Below are 25,944 nucleotides of genomic sequence, written 5' to 3'. Positions count from 1 at the left end.
GTTCTTTGCTGCATTCCCAAATCCTTCTGGAGGTAACTCCCTGGAGCCCAGCTCGCTGTGCTGTTTGCACTGATGGCTTTCAGACATGGCTGCAGGTTCCATTTGCAGCAACACCAGGTTTCTATCTGTTCCTCCACCTCTCATTCCTTCCAGCAGGGCTTAGGGTGATATTTAGGCTTGTTCTTGCAGGTTTTTGTGGTCCTGCCCATTTAGCTGCTGTAAAAGCAGACGGGAGAGACTCTCCCAGAGCACAAGGACCATTAAAATTTCATTTTCCACCTCTATCTCTGCTGCTGTCTTACAGCAGCGCTGGAGAGGCTTTAAATGAGCTGTGCTGGAGGCTGGAGTTATCCAAACCCACTCCCAGGAGAGATGGTGCAGGTGCCATCATTCTTTTCTCCTTTTCTGTCACTTTGCCTTTATAAGAATTTTGTTTGTGGGTGGCTGGGCCAGAACTGATGAGAGATTTTCCCTCTGGCCAGTGCAGCCGAGGAAGTTTGTCACTCTTGGCACATGCCATGGGATCAAAGTGTCCTGGGGGAAACCCAGCATTTGATGACACAACTTGCAAAAGAACAGCAACATAAAAGATAATATTTTTCTGTTGCTTGTGTGGTATTTATCAGTCGATCTCATTGTTTCTGTGCTAAAATATCTTGTCACTGAATGGGACTGGGCCTGACACCTGATAACCAAACGGAATCAAAGGGTTTTCCCCCTCAGCAAAGGGATCCTCTCAGTCATAATTAATTTTATGTTCAATCAGAGTAATATTTGAGGCTTCATTTGGATGAAGCCTGGAGTGTTTGCCTCCTCTAGCTGGCATTACATCAAAATAATGATTGAAAACAGGTAAAAGCCCCAAGCTGAGTAGGAAAAACCACGATCCATCATCTCTGATTGACTTTCTCTTGCACACACGTGCAGGTCCAAGTCCTTCCAACAGCAACACGGGCATTTTGGAAGAAACCTGGCAAATGAGGAGTATTTTAAAGCAGATTTCTGTATTCCTGCAGTGCTGTTCTCACAGGATGATTTTTGAGAAGATCTGAAGCCTTTAAGTTCAGGGGGGTGCCCGGGATGATGAGGGGGTTGGAATGAACCAGTCCTGGTTTGGTTCTTCGTTGACTCAACCCCCAGCCATTGATTTTTTGGAGAAAGGGCAGGAGCAGAGAATGGGAAGGAAACACCATTTGGGTCACCTGAGCAGGAGCCCTTGGATAGGCAGTGGGGTTTGTGTGGGGCCAGTGGTTGTGTCAGGGCTGTTTTGGGAGGGGGAGCAGGAGGCTTGTCCTGCATCAGGAGAGTGAGAAGAGATGGCTGAGGTGTGAGAACCAAATGCCAAACAAGGCTGAGGGTTCCTTTCAAGGATTCCACTCCAGGAGTAATGCCTGGTAATTTCTGGGACTATTTTCCCCTTAAAACATATCCAGTGCATGAGGTTAATTGCTCATAAAGAAGGGGGGAGCTGAAGGCTTCATCACGAGCCTCTGGAAAAAGCCCCGAGCAAAACACTCACCGAGTCTTGTAGGAGTTACTGCACAAAATTCAGGGTGAAAGGGAAAGTGGTTCTTCTAAGTACTGGATAATCTCCATGCAGCTGGTGGAGCCTGTGTGTATCCTTGGGGAGGACAGGGAGAGCTCTCTGTCCAATGGCTGGTGGAGTACACGATGGGAAGATGCCTGAAAAGATCTGAAGGGAGGTGGCCTGGGCAATGCTGAGCTTCTGGGGTGAATGTTTATAGGACTGGAAAACTGGGATTGAAATAATTACACACAGAGCTGTTTCTTCAGCCCACTTGATGATAGCCTTTCCTTTCCTTTCCTTTCCTTTCCTTTCCTTTCCTTTCCTTTCCTTTCCTTTCCTTTCCTTTCCTTTCCTTTCCTTTCCTTTCCCTTTCCCTTTCCCTTTCCCTTTCCCTTTCCCTTTCCCTTTCCCTTTCCCTTTCCCTTTCCCTTTCCCTTTCCCTTTCCCTTTCCCTTTCCTTCCCTTCCTTTTCCCCTTCCCCTCCTTTCCCTCCTTTCCTCCCTTTCCCTCTGGAAGCTTTTCCATCTCCTGCAGAACGACAGATCCTGTTGTGATTTAGTGTTTAGTCCACACTTAAATTAACAGTAGCCTGTTGACACAAGTTAATTACATTTTCAACCATTATTAACATCCTCTACAGAGAAATCTCTCTTCTATCTTATTAAAGTTGCCTTCAGTTCCTGCTGCTGCTCACTGGTGGATAAAGACAGGCTATGAAGTCCTGGTTTTGGGATACTTTGACATGGGAGAGGGTGTGCTTGGAATGCTGTTGTTCCCTGGTGTTTTTCTGTCGTTAACATCCAGTGGGTGTTTTGATTGCTCTGCTTTTGGCAGCCGAGGAATTTCTGCCCTGATCTGCTGGGCCAGGGTTTTTTGTTCAAATGCTGACCACTTTCTTTCAAACACAGTTTGTTGCCAGCACGTGATAAATAAGCACCCCTCACATTTCTTCCCTTGGATGGTGACAAAGGAAAAAAAGAGGCAGTATTTGTCAAGAAAACCCAGGCAGGTTTTCTCTTTCTGTGGTTATTTTCACTCTTCAGTGCATTCAAGAAATGTGTTAGTTAAGCTCAAGTCATTTGATAAAAATTGCTAATTCAGTTGAGCCCTATCAAGGAGGTATCATCACTGTCCTTAAGAGCAGGTATTTTAAATTGCAGCTGCTTAATTTTGGGTGATTCCAACCACACACTGCCCTGACGGGTGCTAAAAGCGTGACATGAGAAGTGGCAAATTTATCCCAGAAAAACTCTGGGAATTTTGTCCAAGGTTGGCCTTTCCTGTTCCTAATTTGCAGTTTTGCCAGGCTGGGATGTCGGTGGGATAGAGCCACTGCTCCATCCAGCAGGGAAGGGGACAGGATCAGGGGTGGGAAAGGCTTTTTGTGTTAAACCAGGGTTTTTTACTGCCCAGCTCAGTCTCTGCCACACCAGACTCACACCCAGTTTTCAGGGGTTTCAGTAGGACCACCCAGGTTTAGTGGCTGTGGGGAAGGACCCTGTGGAAGCGTGTGGGAAACAAAGGTGGTCCCCTGGACTGCTGCTCTTCCAGGGGAAAAATAACTAAGGGCATAAATAACTTTGGGCAGAGAGACTGTGTCATCTGAGCTGAAATGGATGAGTGTGCTCCCAGAGATTGATGAGAGCTGTAAAGAGAGAAAACTCTGTGGATGAGGCAGGTGCCATAAATAAAGGCAGAGATAAAAGTTTACTCTGATGGTGGAATAGCACAGAAATACAATTGTTCAGCTCCACAGCCCACGGCTCCTCAGGGAACCACTCACTGGAAGGTGCCTGTGTTGGGTAGGAGGAAAGGTCTGCACCTCTAATGGAAAACACCCAGGTGTCTGGAAATCCTAGAGCTGAAAGGGATGATTGTGGATAGCCCAGCTCTGCCTCTGCTGTGCCAGAACCAGCGAGAATTCCCATCAGGAAACCCCTTGTGCTGGTATCCATGCCAGGGGAGCCCAGCCCGAGGAGCCTGGAGGCTCCCAGCCCTGGGCAGGGCAGGGGTGGTGTCAGCCAAACCCAACAGCTCAACCTCAGCTCCAGCCACGGCAACGTGCTCAATATTTGGGCAGAACTCAGAAAATGAGATCAGTGGTGAAGCTGGAAGGAAGGAGCCCATGGAATCACAGACCACAGGATGTGCTGAGCTGGAAGGGACCCACAAGGATCATCCAGTCCAACCCTCAGCCCTGCACAGCCCCATCCCCAAGAGTCACCCCCTGTGCCCCAGAGGATCATCCAAACCCTCCTGGAGCTCTGGCAGCCTTGGGGCTGTGCCCACTGCCCTGGGGAGCCTGGGCAGTGCCAACCACCCTCTGGGGGAAGAACCTTTGCCTGAGATCCAACCTGAGCCTGCCCTGGCACAGCTCCAGCCCTTCCCTGGGTGCTGTCCCTGCTCACAGAGCAGAGATTGGAGCTGCCCCTCCTCTGCCCCTGCCCAGGGCAGTTGGAACTGCAGTGAGGTCTCCCCTCAGCCTCCCCCTCTCCAGCTGAACACACCAAGTGCCCTCAGTGCCCTCATCCCTTTGACTGATGCTCCAGGTCCTGGCAAGGCCCTCTGGAGGGTGAGCACACACAGGAAAACATTCCATACGGTGGGAACCCATGGAGCTGGAAGAGGGGCAGGAGGAGGGAGGTGTGCTCACCCCTCCTTTGGGCTTGCTGTCGGAAAATCCAGTCCCAGAGGACAAGACCTTTTTCATGGAGGAAGGAAGAGCCCAGGACAAGGATTCATTCTGGGGCAGTGCCACTCCCCTCCCTCGAGACCAAGTGACATATAAGAGGGAAAACTCTCACTAAAGGGTCAGAAACTCACCCTGGTGCTGAAGAGAATAACAAAGGGATTTATTCCTAATATCCTTTTGAACCGAATTCTCTTTTTTGTTACAATTCCATGTTTTAAGCAGTTGTTGAAGCATTTTTTTTCCCATCAAAAGAAACAACAAAGGCAACCTGGAACAACCTGATAGACAGCAACCTTCATTCAGAGCAACCCTACCTCCCTTCCTTGTGTGTGAACAGAGTGGAAAATTGCTGATGTTCCAAATGGATTCCTCATCATTGATATCATTGATCAAACAGCTTCAAGACCTTTTTTTTTGTAATAACTGCTGATTTAACTCAGCACATCATTAGCAATTCCTTGATTTATTTTCTTCAGCAAACAACAGATTTCAATTATTCATCTTTTAAGTGCTGTGATTAAACCCAGTGTCAGCAGAGTGAAGGCACGTGCCTCAGGAAGCAACAAGGAGACACAGGGAGACAAAAGCAATGTTGTTTGTTTTTTTTTTGGTGCTGATAAATTAAGCCAGCACTGTGACACTGCTGGGTGTGAGAGGGGACAGGGGCTGACCCTCCATGGAAAAGCTGTGTCAGTGGTACCCACAACAGGAATGGGTCCTCAAAACACATCATGAAAGGAAAAGAAAGTGAGACAAGGCTTTAAATTACCTGAAAATTACTGCTTTTCTGTCTTCTTTTATTACTGCAGAGCACACAGCAGCTTCTTCAAACATTCTCATTACAAAATAATATTATGACCAGTGTCCTTATAACCACAGCCTTAAACCCAACAGATTCAGCCAAAGCCAAGAGGAGCAACATCTTTCAGCTTTTTTTCCCCTCCACAGAGCTAAAGTTGGTGATCTATCAGACATTTTAACCTGACTACATCAAACAAAATGCTGTAAGGGCTGTTCCCTACATCCCAATGGCCTCTGGATTTCAAGCAGACCACAGGAGAAGGACCTGCCTTACTCAAAATACAGATGGGCTTCACCCAGGGAACAAGGTCATGGACTGAGGGGGCTGCAGAGTCAAAAGAAAAAAAAAAATTGTGTTTTCTGCACTTAAGCTTGGGGAAATGGAGCCAGAAAATCAACTCTTCGCTTCAAAACTGAGTGTTGCTGTCAGTGGTGCAGTAAAAGCAGCTGTTACACCATGTGCTGCTGCCTCACACAGACACAGCCCTGGGTAACACGGGCTTTGTCCAGCAGCCACAGCAACCGCCTGGCAAAGAGCTGAGAGAGAATCCCAGGATGGGTTGGGTTGGAAGGGACCTTAAAGACCATCCAGTCCCACCCCCTGCCATGGGCAGGGACACCTCCCACCAGCCCAGGCTGCTCCAACCTGGCCTTGGACACTTCCAGGGATGGGGCAGCCACAGCTTCTCTGGGCAACCTGTGCCAGGGCCTCCCCACCCTCTCAGGGAAGGATTCCTTCCCAGTATCCCATCTATCCCTGCCCTGTATTTGAAGCCATTCCCCCTGTCCTGGCACTCTGATGAACGGTCCCTCTCCCACTGTAGCCCCTTCAGATCCTGGAAGGTGCTATGAGGTCTCCAATAAACCATTTTTCACTTTAATATCTATCCAAGTGCCCAGTTTGCTATCACAGCACTGTCATTTACTGTCTACTTCAACTTAGGCAAAAAAAGGTTCCTGAGAAGTAGGTGACATTCCTTTAGGATCTATGAAATAAGCTGTCAAAGCAGGCCTTTAAATGTATGCACCCTATATTCACAGGAATTGACAGCATGCTCAACTCCCACTCAGTGCTTTGAACTTGAATTGGGCTTGAACCAGACTCTCTTGTCAGAAACCTTTCATTTTTGCAAGGCTCAGAGCAAAAAACATTCAGATTCAAACCCACATCCCTAAAGTTGCCTCTCTGATTTTTGACTGGGTGCAAGAACAAGATGAGAGGTTTTTTACAGTCCCAGCTCTGCCTGCCTTGTCAGCTGCTGGACTTAAAACCAACCAACCAAAGGAGCTCAACCCCCTCCCTGTACCAGCATGGCAGCAGTGACTGAGGGTGCTGTGGGCTCCTGTGGGCACAAATCCTGCCCTGCTCCTCCCATTCCTGCACAGGGATGCTGTGGAGAAAGAGAAGATCAAAACTTGGCATGACTGGACAGAAGTGATCAGCTCAGATGATCAAATGATCAGATGGGATATTGGGAAGGAATCCTTCCCTGGGAGGGTGGGGAGGCCCTGGCACAGGTTGCCCAGAGAAGCTGTGGCTGCCCCTGGATCCCTGGAAGTGTCCAAGGCTGGATTGGAGCAACCTGGGCTATGGAAGGTGTCCCTGCCCATGGCAGGGGGTGGCACTGGGTGAGCTTTAAGGTCTCTCCTAATCCAAAGCACTCCATGATTCCGTGATCAGATGTCTGTGGATCCTGTCCCCGGTGATCCCTGTTCTGGAGCACATTCCAGCACACAGAGCCCAAGCTCTTTCCTACCTGTGTTTGACCTGAACGACTCATCTCTGCAATAGTAATGGAGCTCCTGCTCCAGAGGTATCCTGTAGCATGGAATAACAGCAGGGGAGTGTGGGAACAGTGACCTGCTGTTTGAAACCCCCCACTCGACACTCTCAGACTGGAAGGGATCCAAACTCTGCAGAGCTGCTGGAGCAGGGAGGTCTCTCCAGCCGAGCTGTGGCAGCTGGCATGTTCCAGGACATGGCACAGGATCCTTTTTGCCTCCATGTGTGTGACTTGAAAAGGGGAGACATGTACCTCCAAATGTTTAGGGTGCCGAGCTGGATGGCACTGGCTGAGGAGCAGGGAGGGACAGGGAAGGCACAGGCAAGGCTGATGTGAAAAGCAATTTTAAAATCTTCCTCCTTTTCCATTCTCCCCCCCTGCACCAGTTCTCTGCCTTCTTCCATTGGGAGGTTAATTGCCTGACAAATGGCCACGGGGACGACTTGGGGAGGAGAAATAATTTACCTAGAAACCCATGGTCGTGTTCTCCAGCTGGCACCGGGGTCCTTTGCATTTATTAAAAGCCTTCTAAAACACAATAGCTGCCCTTCAGCTTCAGTGGAACAAACCTGCCAGTTCCTGCTGCTCTGTCAGACCGGGCTTTCAGGGATGCCAGCGAGCCAAGCCCTCCCGCTGTGAGGCAGGCACAGGCCTGGGAGGGACACTGGCTTCAGCTTTCCAAAGGAAAACCCATCCCACTCCCTGCCAGACAGCACAGGGAAGGATGGCAAGGGCCAGCAAGAGATGTGTGCGACTGAATCCCTGGGGAAATGCCAGCAAATCCTTAAAGTAACATTGGAAAAGTGGCTTCTCTGGAACAACACTTCCTTTTCAGCTCCTGAGTTCTTCCAGTCGTTTTCCCTCAGAATCTGTCCCCCTGAATCCCACACCTGCTACTTAAACTTGTCCTAAGGCTAATTCACCTCCGGGGGAGGCTGAAGGAAATGGCAAATCTGCACAGGAGAGAGTTCCTGGCCAGGGACCTTTGCACTTACAAAAAGCCTTCTTAGAACAGCCCATGACTAACAGGACCATGACTAATCCTCCCCATGGCCCGGCCCCTGCTTTGCCAGAGGGCCAAACCCAGCCCTCCCACTGCCAAGATGCTCCTGCCTTTGGGCAAACCACAGGGGTGGGCACACCCGAAGAGCAAGGGGGGTCATCCCCCACAAAGCTGAGTCCTGCTCTCCCACCTGCATCTTCCTCTGAAAACAAAACCAATTCTTCTGCTCTTGAAACTAAGGAAACCAGCTCTGATGCCATCTAAACCTGTCATCTTCCAGGCCAGGCAGCACCTCCCAGGCAGGAGATCCCACCCTGCACCTTCCCACTCCAGCTGACAAACTTCAGTGTGTAGCTACAGCCCAAGGACTGAATGACTCTTAAGTGGCCTCACAGGAAACCTGGGGAGTGCTGAAGGAAAGGGAATATACATTTAGTAATGTAGGAGAACAGACTAATTAACATCAGGTGCTAATAAATATGAGAGGTGTTGACCATCTCACCTCAGAAGCGTCCAAAGCCAGATGGAGCTCTGAGCAACCTGGGCTAGTGGAAGGTGTCCCTGCCCATGGCAGGGGGTGGAATGAGATGGGCTTTAAGGTCCCTTCTATACTAATACAGGTATTAGAACACCAGCAAATCATAGAAAACATAATGACTTGGCAGAAAACACAAGAAATTCTCAAAGAGAGAGTTTTTGAGGAAAGGTTTTCCAAACTCGCTGCTCTTCGTTTTCATAACGGAACATGATTTGACTGACAAAAAAATAACGAAGGTGCTGTCAAGGAGGCTACTTAAGGTGATCGATCATCTGTTTAAAGGCAATTCACCCCCTGCTGCCAAGCACCAGCTCAGACAGACAAAAAGCAGCAGTTACAGAGCCCAGAGTCTCACTGATGGCCTTCATTAGTGCTTTGGGTAAGCAGGATTCTCAGCAGCCTTTCTGGAGCTCTCCCTGAGAAAAACTGGATAAAAACCTTTCCTGCTTTAAGTGCTCACAAGATCCACTTCCTCTGGGCTCTCTTCTAAAGCATTTCTCCTCTCAGGTGGATCTGAGCAAGCCCTTTCTCCAGAGGAACAGGAAAGCTGGAAGCAGGAGAAGCCACTGGGCCTGAGAAATCTCCCTAAGAGGTTTTAGACTCCTCATCCCTGGAAATGTTCAAGGCCAGGTTGGATGGGGCTTGGAGAATCCTGCAATGGACTTAAGCTGAAGGAGGGCGAGGTTAGATGGTGTATTAGGAAAAAGTCCTTCCCTGTGAGGATTGGGCCTGGCACAGGTTGCCCAGAGAAGCTGTGGCTGCCCCTGGATCCCTGGAAGTGTCCAAGGCCAGGTTGGAGGGGGCTTGGAGCAACCTGGAATAGTGGAAGGTGTCCCTGCCCATGGCAGGGGTGGGACTGGATGGTCTTTAAGGTCCCTTCCAGCCCAAACCATTCCATCACTATGATTCTAAGCTGGACATCACCAGGTGCCCATCACCCCAAATCCTGCTGCTGGCGGCGTCTCCCAGGTGGCAGCAGGAGGACAGATCCTGTTTTCCATCTCTCGTAGGTCTGGCACACACAGACTCCCTGTGCTGTCATCAGTCTGACCCACAGCACAGCTCTGCTGCTGCCACACTCTCCTCCTTCCCTGTCACTTCATTAGCTCCGTGGTGGCCTCAGGAGCCCGGCAGGAGCAGGGGCCAGGCAGGTTTCCGGCTGTCAGAGCCCGGGATAAATGATGGCACATTCCCTGCGGCGGAGCCGAGCGGCTCCTGGGCAGGACTCACAGCCCTTGGATGCTGCTCCAACCACAGTGATTCATCAGCCTCAGAGGGCAGGTCAGCCAGACAGGCCCTTGCCCTGTGACAAAGATAAATTGCTCTTGAGATGAGGCTTAATTTGCTCAGGGAAGGATTGTTACCTTTAAAGCAATGGAGTCATTTCCCACATCCGCTGATACCGTGGGAATACAATCCAACAGGGGAGAGCTACTGAGCTGGTCAAGGGCTGGAGCAGCTCTGGGAGCAGCAAAGGCTGAGGGAGCTGGGGCTGTTCAGCCTCCAGAGCAGAGCCTGAGAGGGGCCCTCAGCCATGGCTGGAGGGGCTGCAGGGAGGGGGCAGAGGATGGAGCAGGCTCTGCTCGGGGGGCCCAGCAATGGCACAAGAGGAACGGGCAGGAACTGATGGCCAGGAAGTTCCAGCTGGACAGGAGGAAGAACTTGTTGGCTGGGCAGTGCCCCAGCCCTGAAGAGAGAGCAGAGAGGGGGTGGAGTGTCCTCCCTGGGGCTATTCCAGAGCTGTCTGGACACACTCCTGTGCCCTGTGCTCTGGGCTGGCCCTGCTGGAGCAGGGAGGTGGCACCAGATCCCCACTGTGGTCCCTTCCAGCCTGACCCATCCTGGGATTCTGTGATGAAAACAAGAGCTGGCTCTTTCTCACCCACATGGGGAAAGCAGTTGAGACCCTGATGGACTAAAGAAGAAACTCCACCACTGGGCCCACGTGGTGTGTCCTTACCTAGGGAAAACAACCCAGCCATGCCCTCGTGGCCATGAGGACAGAAGGATGGCAGAAGGATGACAGAAGGGTGGCACCCTGTGGTGCCATCCCACCCCTTGGACCCCTGGGACACGGGCTGCCCCGGCACTGCCCCTGCTCCAGCGGGATGAGCCAGCTGAGCCCACCTGCTTAACGAACTGCTTCTGCCACCCCATTCCTCACACCCAGCCATGTCCTGTTGGCTGATGTTTTGAGCCTTTCCAGGAGGGGCAGGGTGCAGGTCTGTGCCAGTTACTGCTGTGGCTGTGTGCCAGTTGCCTGGGAAACGGCCAGAGCGGGAATTGCATCGGCTCCATTGGCTGGAATTTGCAATGGAGGGAAAAAAAATCCCCTCCTCACCCTGTTTAATATGCCAGGACTTGAGGAGACTGTGGTGTGCACACGTGTGGGGCCATGGACACCACGTTGCTGTCAGGGGTTGGGTTGGCTCTCTCCGTTGCCCTGCTGGAACTGCTCCATCCCCACAGGGTGGGTCTGGCCAACCATAAAATCTGTAGCCTACTCACAGACTTTTATGCCCAAACTTTACAAACAGGTGCTCTAATTCCCTCTCTCACCTGCCCTGCTCAAGGAGCTCACGTTGGGCTGCCTGCACAGCACAGCTTCTCTGGTGGTTTGGGCTTAGCAGATGTGATTAATAACAGTCAAAGCCACTGATCCTTTTGCTGACTGCCTTTTTCTCTTTATTTAAGAGAGATCAGAGCAAAGCACAGTGCCAGATGGCAGATATTAAAACCTCCAGGTGAGGAACACACTGCAGCAGCAGTGGAATTCAGGAGACTCATTTGCTGGAGCCACGGTGCTCTCGTGGGAGAGTAGACAAGTTTGAGCTATTCCTTCAGGACTGTGGAATCTTGTTTTCCCCTAAAATCAAAACAGGTGGGGAAGTCCTCTGAGCAGCCTCTTGACCTGAGAACTGTGCCTTCCTTGGTGCCACTTTATGGGGAGATTTTCCAAGCAATCCTACTCAGTGATCTTTTTCCTCAGATATTTGGAAGCTTCTCAGTGCAACCCAAAGTGTTCCCCCCGACCTGCCTGACCTCCTTCCCTGCAGGGCCATGAGTCAATACAGCCCCAAGCTGGATTGTAGGATTTTACAGAGGGACAGTGGAGAAAAGGGGAAAAATAAGGAGAGAAAAGCGTAACAGGAGAAAATGGGATGAGATACTAAAACCTAGCATCCCTTCCCGAGTTCCCACCGGTTTTATTGGCACAGGAAGGCCAGGGAATGGGGAGGCACAGGAAGGGATCTCTGTCTGGTGCAGGGAACATCTCACTTGGCAGGCCTGAGGCACTTCAGAGCTCCCAAATTTCTTCAGGGAGGGGAAAGATGTTTTCTTTAATTAGGGCTCATGCCCAGATGTTTTCTTTAATTAGGATCTGAGAGACAACAAGGTGGGAATTCTCTGCTAGAGACCAGGTTGGACGGGGCTTGGAGCAGCCTGGTCCAGTGGAAGGTGTCCCTGCCCATGCAGGGCTTGGAATGAGGTGGGCTTTAAAATCCCTTCCAGCTCAAACCACTCCATGGGTGTTTGATTTTTGAGCTCTTCCTGCTCCTGGTAGGAGGACCTCTGTGAGGATTTGCAAAATATTTAATGCCTAATTTAAAAAATCCTGTGATATCTGTGAGTTACAGAGAACAATCAGCCTTCTCATGTAGGGCTGTTAACCAGGGGGTTCTGAGGTGTGAAATACTATTAATGTATCATTTACTTGAGAAAATAGAGCACAAATGGGAATCCTCTCTTTTTTTTTTTTTTTAAACAAAACTTCTTTATTTTAATCATATTTTGTAAGAAATTTGGGTAAAATAGCCATGTTTAGCCAGGAAACAAGCTGGGGGGCTCTGCTTCTCCCTCCTGTGCTCTGAGGTGGCACCCAAAACCTTTCCCTCCTGGGGATGGGTGCAGGTATTTTAGCACTGCAGTAGATAAAATGCCACTTCCAGCAGCAAAATAACAAACCAGCTATTAATGTCTGTTCTTCTTTAATGTATGTCCTTGTGTCGATTACAACATATGCTCTGCACACAAAATATTTACCTAACTGGCAGTTTCTCCAAATTGGGCCTTGGAACATTCTCCAAATGAGAAAACAGCAAAAATGAAAAATATCTTGTAGCTTTTGTGTTGATTAAAACACACTTGATTGGCAAACAGAGGAAGGATTTGCCAGGGAAAACCATCCCAGTCTATAAAGTTTATTGCTTTCTGCCAGCCCAAGTGCTTGTTTTGTAAAACTCGCAGTTTTATTTTGGGAACAATACAAAGCTCTCCCTCAACTTTCAGAAATGCTTTAAATTACTCACAGCAGGGGATGGGAGATGTCTTACCTTGTGACCCAGGTTGAGGTTGTCCAGGGAAGCTGTGGCTGTTCCATCCCTGGAAGTGTCCAAGGGCAGGTTGGACCGGGCTTGGAGCAGCCTGGGCTAGTGGGAGGTGTCCCTGCCCATGGCAGGGGGTGGGACTGGATGGTCCATAAGGTCCCTTCCAACCCCAACCATTCCATGGCTCTGTGATCCCCTGGATCCTTGTTGTTCTCTGACCTGGTCTGCTGCACTCCCAGCTCCCTTCCTCCCTGGCTGCTCTCCAGCCCCTCTGTCCCAGCTTGGAGCTGCAGGGGGTTGTTGTGGCCAAAGGGCAGGACCCGGCCCTTGGCCTGGTTGAACCTCATCCCCTTGGAATCAGCCCATGGATCCAGCCTGTGCAGGTCCCTCTGCAGAGCCCTCCTGCCCTCCAGCTGACTGTCCCACCCTGCTGTGTGCTGTCACGGTTCCCTGTTCTGGTGTCACCCCCGGTGGTGGCACAGCCCCATTCCGTGTGGGATCTGCTTTCCCGGGCCTTGGTGCTCAATGTGAGGGGCTGAGTTGATGCCCAGAGCTGGGGGTCACCTGGGGGGCTCCAACCTTGTCCCCAACAGCCCCCCCCTGCTGCCTCCCCCAGTGCCCATCTCAGCGTGGGGTGAATGAACTTCACTCTCTCTGCCCTTCCCTGAGTGAGGAAACACAAAGCCCACTGGGATCCTTTCCTGGAGAGCAGCTTGGAACCAGAAAACCCCAAAGTGTGCCTGAATTAGGCTGTGATTTCCCCCCCCCCTCTCCCAAGTGGCTGACAGCAGTGTTCCTGCAGTCCTTCTGGAGCTGTGCAGGGCAGCACTAACGGGGGGATCAGTTACTCTCTGAGAGTCAGGTAAGTCATGTCAAATTAGAGTGTGTTTTCTAAAGGCTCCATTATGTCAGAGCTGCTTCCCAGCAGGATTTATAAAGTGCTGTGTTAACCTGGCAGCGATTTATAGGGGTCTGTAAAAGCCACCGTGTAACCAGTTGTTCTTTTTTTGGTTTCAGTAATTCTCCTCTCCCTCAGATTGGCTCTGCAGGTTGGGAACAGATCTCAGGATAAGCAAGGAAATTGGGCATCCTGGTTATTAACTGCTTGTCCCAAGAGCTTGTCTTTGGGAGTGTAAGAATTTGGCACTGTTGGCCTTAAAAAAAGGCAGCTGGGTGTGATTAGAGCCCTCATGGCACGTGGGCTCAGGGTGCCTGAGTGACTCTGAGCCAGGCCCAGGATGGGGAGCAGTGCTGCTGACCCTGCAGCCATACAAGGGATCCCAAGCTCCCAAATCCATGCTGCTGGCTGGATTTCTCCCAGAGTTTGTCTTCAGTGGGAAGCTGTTGCAGCAGCAACTCGTTGGATGGCGCTTGGAGCAACCTGGGATAGTGGGAGGTCTTTAAGGCCCCCTTTAACCCAAACCATTCTGGGATGACTGGGCAGAGCTGGTCCAGGAGAGGGCACCTGGTCTCAGTTTGTGCTGTTGCATGTTCCAGGCAGTGCTGTGGAAGATCCATAAAGATACTTTGGGATGAGCCAAAGCATTGCACTGTATGGGAAATTATGGAATCACAGAATCCCAAAGTGTTTTGTGTTGGAAGGGACCTTAAAGCCCATCTCTCCCATGGCAGGGACGCCTCCCACTATCCCAGGTTGCTCCAAGCCTCGTCCAACCTGGCCTTGGACACTTCCAGGGATCCAGGGGCAGCCACAGCTTCTCTGGGCAACCTGTGCCAGGGCCTCCCCACCCTCACAGGGAAGAATTCCTTCCCAACATTCCCACACTGCAGCTGTGGGGGCTCTCCTGTGTTCTCTCGTGTGTTTTTGAGCAAGGAAACCCCCTGTACTTTTGGGATGATGGAACAGCAGCGTCCCATTTGGAGTTGTTCCCGTTAAACCGTGGTTGGCTGGTTGTACTTGTATCTTCCGAGTTTGTCTGGCTATAGGACTGAGTTCTCCTTGCTCAATTGCCTGTGAAAAGTAAATGTTAAGTGGCTGTGCTCAATTAAGTTGGCACAGCAAACTGTTTGTGGAGCACTGGGAAAGTTGGAAAGTCAAACACAGGCGGATTCGTGGCCCTGGGTGTCCGTGTGGGAAGTGCAGATGTGCTCCATGGTGCTGCCTCTGGCCACTGCTCAGTTCCAGGATCTCTGTGTCTGAGTTGGACCCAAAAGTCCTGTTCTCAGGCTGGATTATAGGTTGGGATGTAAGTCTTGTGACTTCCCAGCAGGACAGTTCCCAGCCATGACACCAACTAGGGTGATGTGGCCTCAGAGAGATCCAGGAATCTGTCCAGCTCCCAGATTCAGCATCCCAGATCTCCCTGCTGTTCTCTGCCTCCCCAGTCCCAGCCTGCTGGGACTTGTTGCTTCCACCTGCAGCTTTCCACCCTTTGCCATGGCAGGAGGGAAAAGTATCCTGAGTGGGAGCAGTGCTTCCCTCCTACCTGTCCCTGAGCAGATCCATCCCCCCCTTTCCTTGTGGATCTGACCCTTCTGAATGTGGGACTCGGCTTCCAGTGGCTCCTCAGCTTCTGTGAATGGAACTGTTCTGGTCCTTCCTCGGCCTTTCCTGGAGGAGTTGTGCCCAAAAGCCACGAGGGCCCCAAAAGTGAGAGAGTACATAACTCCTCCATGCTTAGGGTTTGTGTTCAAGCTCCTTCATGAACAGAAAAAACCCTGTTCTGAGGCTCAGCAGAACAAGCAGAAATGTTTTCCAAGCCGACTATTCCCATAACAAAGGGATTAAGGAAAAACCAATTGTTGATGAAACTCTGTAATGTGTTGTTCCAACAAATCCAGGTGCTAATTTTAGAGAGGATACATGGGGAGAAACTGTTTGTAAACAGTGTGTAAATGTGGCTCCTGCATTAATGTGCTCCCCTGCCAGCAGCTTTGTGGCAATCCTCAGAAATTAGTCCTAATAAATTGCTCTTAATTAGTTCCTAAACATAAGGAAATCATCAGCCCTCGCTTGCTGAGTGTTTTAAATCATAAATTAGAAGTGCAAGGTTGTGTAACCTGTACGTGCCCGTGGAGTTCTGTGCTTGACACAAGCGAAAGGTGCAAAAAAGTGAGAGTGTTCTGTGCTGAAATTGGGCTCCTTTAACTGGGTTCATGTCAAAAAATATCGGCTGAGCAGCTCTGCAATCAAGAGCTGATCTTTCCAGAGAAGTAAAACAAACTGTTCTGCAACCTGTGCCTGCTGGGCTGAAAATATCTGCACTGTTTCCCCCTCAGTGGGGTCCATGTTCCTGATGCTGATCGGGAGCTGTAGCTCTTGTTTTGTAGTAGAGTTTTAATTATCTTCTGAGTGGTTTTTCTGTGTGTGTGTGTGTGGGAAGATAAGGGCTGGTGAAAGAAGAGCAGTAAATCTTCCATGACTTCCTTTCGGTACCAAATGGCTCTGAAAAAGAGCAAATGGGAGGAACTGGAACAAAATCTTCCAGTGTTTAAAATTTTAATGCAAACTCACTTTTATTAGAAAACCTTTTGGAGAGACCCTTGCTTTGCCTTTTGCTGTTCTTCCATTAAGTGGAATTAAGGGAATTGGATATATACAAGTGTGGCTGTTGGTGGATTTAATTGCAGGAAGGAAATAGCAGGTGATTTTGGGAACAACAGAGCCAGAACCACTGGAATCCAAGGGGAGGCCTTTCCTCCTGGCTGAGAAATAGGTATGGAACAGGTGCAGCAAATTAAACCTTTGTTTTAGAACATTCCTATTTTCCAAATTGCTGAGAAACACAATGATCCAACCAGGGAAAATGTAAACAATAAAATTTAATTTAGGCAAGTATATAATGCTTAAAATTTTTGCCTTTCGTTCTTTAAACCTCTAAAGGAGAACCTGAAAGTGGGGATGTGGAATGGGGGAATGATTTTCAGGGGAAAAGAGATGATTTTAGTGTGAAGTAGCTGTTGTTGTGCCAAGTTACTTGTCTGCAAAGCAGTGAGGGTTAGAATATGCCTGAGGCTGAGAGTCAAGCTTCCATTTCCCATCACTCCTGTCTCCCAAATTGTGCCTCTGGACAGAGGGGAGGGGAGGACAGAGACAGAAAGATGCATTTCTTTGTGACCCAAGGTGAACTAAATAATGAATATGGGCTGGGAGAGCTGGGGGGGTTCCCCTGGAGAAGAGAAGGCTCCAGGGAGAGCTGAGAGCCCCTTGCAGGGCCTAAAGGGGCTCCAGGAGAGCAGAGAGGGACTGGGGACAAGGCAGGGAGGGACAGGACACAGGGAATGGTTTCCCACTGCCAGAGGGCAGGGTTGGATGGGATATTGGGAAGGAATTGTGGTCCCTTCCAGCCTGACCCCTCCTGGGATCCTGTGGTGCCCAGTGTGGCTGTTCCAAGCCATCCCCCTGGTGAAGGATGGAGAGCAGGGAGGGTTCACACCCTTTTGGGAGGCTTTGACACCTGCACTAGAGATGATCCTTTGCTCATTCCCACTGCAGGAGCTGAGTGGGGGTTTCTGGCCACTTACTCTTGGTTGTGCCCTGTTTTACCAGCAGAAATTCTTAACCTTATTTCCTACAATCCCATTTGCAAAGGCTGAAGCTCAAAGATGGATCAGCAGTTCATCAGCTGTCATTTTCCATTCCCAAGGGGTGAATCGTGGTGATGGAGGTGATGTTCCATCCTGAGACCATCAGCTGGAAAGGGCTTTCCCACCCAGAGCATCGTAAAGTGATTTTTAGGGAGCACAACTCTCCCCTCTGGATGAGTTTGGAGTATCCTCTCCGTGTTTTTCCAGGAGATAGTTTGCACCTCTTTGCTGACAAATACAAAGCACTAGAGAAACCCATAACCATCACCTCTATTTACAGCTCTGCAGTGGTGTGAGGTGCACTTTTCTGGCCAGTGGTGTTCAATAGAACATTATGTAGTTGATATTAAAACCTTCAGAAGTGGCAGGGCAATCACAGGCTGTAGGAGGAAGGCAGTGATTTGGAGAGGTAGGAAAAAGCTTTATTTAAACTGCTCAGTGGAAGAGAAATTAAAACATCCTCTTGGGAAAGAGATGGGAGCTACTTCTTGAAAATACAATGATGCTCCTGTGAATGACTTAACTCTGAGGGAGTAAATAACCTCCCTCAGAGGAAAATCTACGTGTGAGTTCAGCATCAGGACCCTCCTTGGCTTTTTGTTCTCCTACTCTCACCTCCCTCTGCACTTGCACAGGGCAAAGACAAAGACAGTGACCTCTGTGGGTGGTTCTGTGTTTTTGTTTCCTTTCGGGAGCTCTCAGCCATAACCTTTCCAGCTCTTTGGTGTGTGTTTGCCTTTCCTGCTGTTCCCTGGTGCAGTTGGAGTCTCCAGCACAGACTTCAGTCCTGTGTGAACTTTGATTTATGCAACTGTGTCTCTTCCCCCTGAGCCCGTGGCACTGCTGTGTTTCCCACGTATTCATTAAGGATCAATTCTTCCAGCTCTCCTGATTTTCACACCAAACCCACCCCCTGAGCTCTGTTCACCATGTCCTCCCTCTTTCAGTGCCTTCTGAGATCATCCCCTGACTTGGTGGAGATTTGTGAGAAGTTTTGCATGGAAAGGGGAAAAGAAAACCCGTGTGGGAGTGTTTGCATCCATGCTGGGGACAAATCCAGGCTGGACAGAGTGGTGGGACATCTTTCCTATGAGGAAAGGCTGAGAGAGTTGGGAGTGTTCAGCCTGGAGAAGAGAAGGCTCCAGGGAGAACTAATTGTGGCCATCCAGTGCCTAGAGGGGCTCCAGGAGAGCTGGAGAGGGACTGGGGACAAGGGATGGACAGACAGGACAGGGGGAAATGGCTTCCCACTGCCAGAGGGCAGGGATAGATGGGATATTGGGAAGGAATTGTTCCCTGGGAGGGTGGGGAGGCCCTGGCACAGGTTGCCCAGAGAAGCTGTGGCTGCCCCTGGATCCCTGGAAGTGTCCAAGGCCAGGCTGGAGCAACCTGGGCTAGTGGGAGGTGTCTCTGCCCATGGCAGGGGGTGGGACTGGATGGGCTTTAAGGTCACTTCCAACCCAAACCATCCCATGATTCCATGAAAAGCTTCATCCTTTTAGCCTGCACAAAAATAGCAAACACCTTTGGTGCTGGTGCTGGCCCAGCAGAGCTCCTGGCTTTGGCCTGGGCACCAGTGCTTGGGAAGTTTGGCTTTAATTTTTGCCCCTTATGCTTTTCAGGTACTACTTATTGGGATGGGAACACGGGAACTTTGTGGCCTCCTTGCTTCAGAGCCAAAAAATTGTTTGTAGGCAGATGATGGGATCTGTCAGCTTTGTTTTCTCAAACTCCATGTCCAGAGGGAGCACTATGGGATTTTTTTTCCCCCTCTTTTCCACAGTGCAGAGGCCGGTGGCACCACGCAGAGACAAAATGGGCCTTGTCAGCATGAATTCCCTCCATCAGTTTGTGTCACTGTGCTGGCTCCTGCTGCTCCCTGATGCCTGAGACAGCAATAAATCACATTTGACCGAGCCCAGTCAATGTGCTGATTTGCAAACGTGAAGTAACACCTAATAAAGGAACGTGCTCCAGATTTTTGGGAGAGCAGACCTTGGGTTAACCCGGGGTGGTGCAAACTGCAGCTGCAGTGAGTGAGCTGGAGCGTTGCCACTTGAAAGTTCAGTGTAGACTTTATGTATGCAAAAGTAATTAAAACTCAATTTACTGCTGTTTGCAGAAGACACTTCAAATGCCTTTGACAGAGAAATCACGTCCCTCTGTAATCTCAAGCTTGTCATTTTCCCATTTGTCACCTTTGATTTTAAATAAGAGCTGGCGCTGCCAAGCAATCTCTTCTCTGGCAGTCATCACCCAGCAAGCCTCCTAAGAATAAATAATCATCCCTACCTGGATATTCCAAGAGGATGGCACCCAATATCCTACAAAATGGGCCCAGACCTCCTCCTCTCTGACAGTGCAGGGCAGGCTTTGCTGGTGCACGTTTGTGACGCTGCTGTGGGTTCACCAGTGTTGGATTTCCTGGAGAAAAACAGAAATGGAAAGCAGGTCTGGGTAAAATTAGGATTTCAAGGAGGATTTCTAAGTGCTCACAGCTGGCCTGGTGTGTGTGCTGGAAAAGGGTCCCTAGAGTTGGGCTTTCCCAGCCACCAAGAGGATTTTGTACAGGGGAAGTGCCATTTTGGGGTCACACCTGAGCCTTCCCAGCACTGGATTTGTAGGGCTGTGCTTCTGTTCTGAGAAAGGAAACAACCTGTGTGAGCTGAAAAACTCTGGCAAGAGATTAATTTGTGGTATGAACAGAGTGAATTTGGGCAAAACAGGAGCAAAATCTGTCAAACAAAAGTGAGTCATTATTTTGTGGGTGTCCTCCACAGGTTTATTGGGAAGCCTGGATCCTCCAGTCCTTTGTGGGTCTCTGAGGAGGCAGTGGTTTGGTTGCTACTGACACTTTTTTCATATTCCTGGTTTTCTTCTTGATGGTTCTGGATGGTTTATGACACACTTGACATGTTTTATGAAATCTGTGCTGAGCCCCTGATGCGATTGTTTCTCTCTCTTTCTAACAGGAAAAAGAGCTATAACCTCTCCATCCATCACTCCTAGGGTGTTTTTGAGGCCTTAAATCACAGTTATGGGTCTTCCCAGTGCAAAGCAGTCCAAATATCAGGGTGAAAGAGCAAAATAACACTCCTGTGAGGCTGCACTAGAGACACTGCACGGGGAGCAGCTCCCAGCCCTCACTGCACGTGTCCTGCCCCGTTTGCAGAGGCTCACAGCAAAACCCCCTCTGCCATCTCCAGGTGTCCCTGTTCCCAAGGATGGCTTTCCCTGGGCTGTGTGGCTGGCTGCAGCTCCCCCCTCCTGCAGGGAATCAGAGGCTGTACTTTTCAGCAGGTGTTGGTGGAAGGTTTTCCATCATCCCAGTCCCGTGTGTGAGCGCTGGAGCGGCGGCTGGAGGCAGAGCAGGGATGCTCTCACCTGCTCATTCCCTAGTCATGGCATTCCTGGTGCAGAGGAAAGCTGGAGGAGCAGCACTGCAGGGCTGGACATCCCTTTCCTGGGGGCTGAGGTTGTGGTTCCTCCAGGGACCTCTGGCTTTACAGGAGCCTTGGGATGCAGATGGAGCCATAACCAGCCCAGGCTCTCACCTCCGGGGTCTTGCTGCAGAGCATCCCCTGGAGCAAGGCTGGCTTTGGATCTGGGGATTAGGAAGGACTGAAAACAGGAATGATCCCAGCAGGCTCCTCAGCTGGCTTCCCAGTTTAGGAGCTTAAGGAATGGGAGTTGTTCCCTGTGCTTTGGAGGTGGCTGGGGACCTTAGCAGTGCTCCTCTTGGTGGGGAATGATTCCTGTTGAACAGAAGAGGATCTGCTTTCAGAAGAAATTGTTTCCCTCGTTGCCTTCGGAGAGAGAAGGCAGAGTAAAATTCTGAAGTGACCATTTTAGCAGTAACACTTGGCTGTCAAAGGCACCACCAGGTTTTACTGAGCAGCCATTCCTGTGTCTGTTCAAGAAATGAAAACACCGAAACGCTGCCGGTTCTGTGCAGCTCAGAAAGCTGAGCTCATTGCAGGTGTCAGGGGAAAACACTGACTTACTTAAGACTTCTCTGAGTCATTTAACTGGGAATTTTGCCTGTTGGCTCAGGCTGTGGTCTGAGCTGCCCTGCCAGCTGCCAGGAACCTGGCAGGGGCCAGAGTTCAGTCTCATCCCAGGTATTTATTTACCAGTAAGGCATGGAAAATAGGGGAGAGAGAAGCTGTGCTTTGTGAACGTGAGACCTGTAGTTGTAATTGTAGAATTCCAGTTACTTGGCACCTGGAGCACTGTGAGATAAGGTACCACGTTTCCAAACACAGGAACAATGGAAATAGCAAGAATATTAATTATTTCCCTTCCCAATGTGCATCTTTAATTAGTAATGGTGATAATGTTGTTGTGCAGCCCTTTTAGCTTCCTTTCATAGGTGGAGGTAGAAGAGAGGATTGTAGGATGCTTTAGGTCAGAGGGAGCTCAGGAGGCTTCAGGTGGAGCTTTCTGCTCAAGCAAGCTCTGGGTTAGAGCAGGGGGTTTATATTTTGGGGTCTGGTCCTAAAAACCAGGTTTTCATGCCAGAGTCCTCCCTGTTCCTTGCCCCCAGTGGCCATCAGGCAGGAGAAGAGCTGCAGAGGGGAAGGTCAGTGGCCCAGGGTGGCTCTGGTCTCTCCCCTTGGCCAAACAGAACGGGCTGGAAGGACCAAAGAAGTCTCCATCTCCAGGATGGATCATCCAAAGGGTTCTCTTCATGTTATTTAGCACAGGAAGGAGTCAGGAGGGGTGGTGAAGCAGGGTGTGCCCCATTGCTAGGGGTGAAAAGTGGCCTTTAAAAGCACTGTGGCACTGCAGCACTTGAGTGAATCCAGCTAAAATGGAGCTAATTAACCCCCCCACTGCTGTACTCCTCGAAGGAGGTCAACACTTCCCTGGTTATTGCAGGATCTCTGCCTTGAAACCTGGAGTGGGTCTGGAGTCCTTTTGGGCTCAGGTGGGGAGAACATCCCTCTGTGCTCTGCTCTGTGTCCCCAGGGGGACCCAGGGGCTCAGCCCCTGCCCAGCCCACTCCTGCCTCTGTGTCAGGCCAGACCCTGGCTTTGGGACACTGAGTTTGGGACACTGAATTTGGGACACTGAGTTTGGGACCCTGAGTTTGGGACCCTGAGTTTGGGACGCTGAATTTGGGACACTGAGTTTGGGACACTGAGTTTGGGACACTGAGTTTGGGACGCTGAGTTTGGGACATTGAGTTTAGGACACTGAATTTGGGACACTGACTTTGGGATGCTGAATTTGGGACACTGAGTTTGGGACACTGAGTTTGGGATGCTGAGTTTGGGACCCTGAGTTTGGGACACTGAGTTTGGGACACTGAGTTTGGGATGCTGAATTTGGGACCCTGAGTTTGGGACACTGAGTTTGGGACACTCTGTGCTGCCCCAGCCCTGGGATCCCGACAGCCCAGGGCAGTGTGTGGTGTGGCTGATGTCAGGGCAGCCCTTCGGGGTGTGCTGTGGCCCCCCCCAGCCTCCCTCCAGGCTGGGACATTCCCGGGGGCTGGAAGAGCCGCTCAGGATTTCCCCGGAGCAGTTTTCTCTTTGCAGAGTGTGGTTTGCATTGGGAGCTGAATGATCTGTTCTAGGATTGCTGTGTGGGTGTACACGTGTAGAACAGGCTGTCAAATATTATTGGTGTGTAAATTTTGATGGATATTACCCTTATATTTTTGGGTATTACAGCCTCTCCAGGTAGGAGCTGTCTCAGGTTTTTTAAAGTCTCTGTTCTGTTACCGTTGCCTTTCAAGCACATGATTATCCTGGATGAAAAGGGAGGGAAGGGAGTGATGTTTGTGCTGTTCAGAGGGATCTCAACCTCTGGTTTTGTTCAGTTCTATTTAACAGGAGATTGCAATGACTGCATGTCTTGATATCACATCACATACCAAGCCTGGGTTTCAGTTTAATTAAAGAATAAATTACAATTCACTGGGCAGCTCCTCTGGTTTATATGTTTATAACATCAAGCTATTGTGGTTTATGGCTGGGTTTTTGTGGGGTTTTTTTTGACTAACATTTTGAAATAAAACCTTTTGAAATAAAATCATAGAATCATAAGACCACTGAGTCCAACCATCAGTCAGCACCACTGCTAATCCATGTCCCCAAGTGCCACATCCACGTGTCTTTTGGACACCTCTAGGGATGGGGACTCCATTTTTCCTCGTATCTGATCTAAACCATCCCTGGTGCAACTTCCTCTTGTCCTGAAATACTTCCAAAATGTTTTGAAGAGCCAGGAAATGAGAGTTCTAAAGAGCAGGGGAGGATGGTTGCAACCAGAAAATAAATTTGGGTAGTGGGATCCAGCAGCTCTTTAGGGCAGGTGAACAAAATATGTCTTTTCTCAGTGTATTCCACTGAGAACATCTCCATGTTTTGAGATTAAGTTAACTAAGTGTCTCAGAAGGGCTGAGAAAAACAAATAAATTGGGATTTCTCAACACTTGAAATAGGTCAGTAAGAGAAAATATTGATATGGAAACCCTGAAGGCGAGTGTAAAGTTTTCTTGTGCTTCACGAGAGGTTTCAAGTGCCCCCAGAAGGGGCAATTTGCACTTGAGGAATTGCAGCCGTAATTCCAGGTTAAGAGGTGCTCAGCCAAAGTGGGAATTTGGGACAAATTGCAGCTTGGCAGGGTGGGAACTGTGTCCTTCCACAAAATCACTGGCTTGGGGGAAAAGCAATTTGCATTTGGGTTTGTTTGCTTTTGAGATTGCAACTCGTTATTTGTCGTGGTGAGACTGAGGCAAATGAGAGAGGTCAGTGTGCCCTGCCCAGTGTTTGGGCTTTTCCATGTTTTATCCAGGGTAAACATGGAACTCATCCGTTCTCTTTGGTCACTTTTTGTTCACAGCTGGGTTGCAGAAGGCAGGAGGTCAATGTGTGTGAGGGTCCCCACTCTGGATCAGGGGGTGTTTGCCTCTCCTTGGCTGAGAAGGCTTCTGGATCTCTCCATCTGCACCTCAGCCTCTGGAGCTGGTCATTTTTTGGGAGGCTCTCCAGTGGAGGGGAGGACCCAGGACGTGTATGGTGACCTTTAGTGGTGCTGTCCCCACTGAAGTGTCACCCAGAAGTGTCTGGGAATGGGTGCTGGCCAAGGGAGGAGGTGTTTGGCCTCCCCCTGTGTGACTCCACTCTGCCTGCAGCAAATCTGTCCCAGGCAAACCCTGCCTGTCTCTCCTAACGGGCTTTGTGTTTCTTCCACAGATTTGTAATTTGATTTGCCTTTAATTGCATTATTTCATGTTCTCTCTCTGCTCTCTAACTCCTTGTTATCTCTGTTTGCCAACCCATACCCTATTTTAAGAGGTTTCTCTGGTGGCTTTTTCCCCCACCTGACAGATTTTAACGTGGTGTTGCAGCCTCATTGCAAACAAGCTCATTCTGTGGTGCCAGTGCAGGTGACACAATCCCTTTAGGCTGGAACAGATCTTACATCGGAAGAAATAAATATGAGTCACAGAATAATTGAGGCTGTCAGGGAGTTCTGCAGGTCACCTCTCCACACCCCTGAACATAGTTATATATTACAGGTGGAAAGGTGTTTGAAGAAGAGGATACATATATTTGTGCATAGATACCTGTGTTTATTCCCCAGTGTTTTGTGTGGGTTTTGAGGATGTGCATTTCCACTTTGGAGTGGGTCCTCCAGGCTCAAAATATTTATAATACGAATGATAATACTAATATTAACAGTAAAAAACAAACAAACAAACAAGTTTTGTATCCTCCCAGACAGAAGGCACCTGGAAATACCCATTTAATTTGCTTTGGCTGCAGAGTTGCCTTGGGAAGGTCACGGGAGGAGATAGTTGGGAATGACCTTTAGATTCCCAAATTCTCTTCACCAACAGCTCAGTCCCTCTTTCCCTGGGTTATTTTCTCTGCTCTGCCACACTCTGGGCCCTCCCTGCCCTGTGCTCTTCATGCTCTGCCTCACTGCCTGCCTTCCTCTCCTCTAGGGTTTAATTCTCACCTTTAAAGCCCAGGGGAAGTCTCTTTATCCCTTTTCAGCTCCTCTCTGCCCCCAGGCTGCTGATGCACATTTTGGCAATCACCTTCTTCCTTCCCATCCCCTGTTTTGCAGAACGTTCCTGCAGACAGGCTGGAAACTGGGATGCAGACCTGCTCTTATCTGCAGTAATCCCTCCTCTGGAGTGAGTCTCGATTTAAATCCAAGGAGTGTTCCTGTTCCTCACAGCTTCAGGCTGCTGAGATTGTACACGTTGATCAACAGCTTCAAGCCCAGTTTTAAAGTACTTCTTAAAAGAAAGCCACTGTTAAAACCTGTCCTAGGCTGGCATTTTTTGCTGGCAGGTCCCAGCCAGCGAGGGGAGAGGGGGCCATGGCTTGGGAAAAACTGGCTTTTGGACGTTGTTGTGGCCACCTCAGGGCTGACATTCCATCAGTTAACTCTCCTAAATAAACTTTGGCACTGAATATCCCCCCCTGTTCTCCTCTGCCCCGCAGCAGTTGCCAATGTGCCCTTTTGGGGGAGGCTGTCCCAGTTGGAACTGCGTCCTCAAGAGGTTTTACAGGTCACAAAAGTTGGTTCCCTCAGAAGGGTTTGCTGAAGCCTGTGGAGAGGTTGGAGTGAAACCAGGAGGTTTGAGAGTCAGAACTCGTCATGTCTTGCTTCATTTACCCCCCTCTCCTTAGATTTCATCTCCCAAGCCACAAAAGCTGACTTGAGGGCTTTTTGGGAATGGGTTCTGGCTGAGGCT

The 25,944-nt window shown here is 49.8% G+C and overlaps 1 protein-coding gene across 4 annotated transcripts in view; it reads left to right on the top strand.

Moving 5' to 3' along the window:
• PRKG1 (protein kinase cGMP-dependent 1) overlaps nucleotides 1-25,944 on the top strand; it is a 377,420-nt gene that overhangs the window by 137,511 nt on the left and 213,965 nt on the right. The window lies entirely within an intron of this gene.

This window comes from Manacus candei, unplaced genomic scaffold, assembly GCF_025592945.1.
Source record: "Manacus candei isolate 608988 ecotype Guabito, Panama unplaced genomic scaffold, ASM2559294v1 h1tg000050l, whole genome shotgun sequence".
Lineage (NCBI taxonomy): Eukaryota > Metazoa > Chordata > Aves > Passeriformes > Pipridae > Manacus > Manacus candei.
This window is presented reverse-complemented; position numbering and strand designations above follow the sequence as displayed.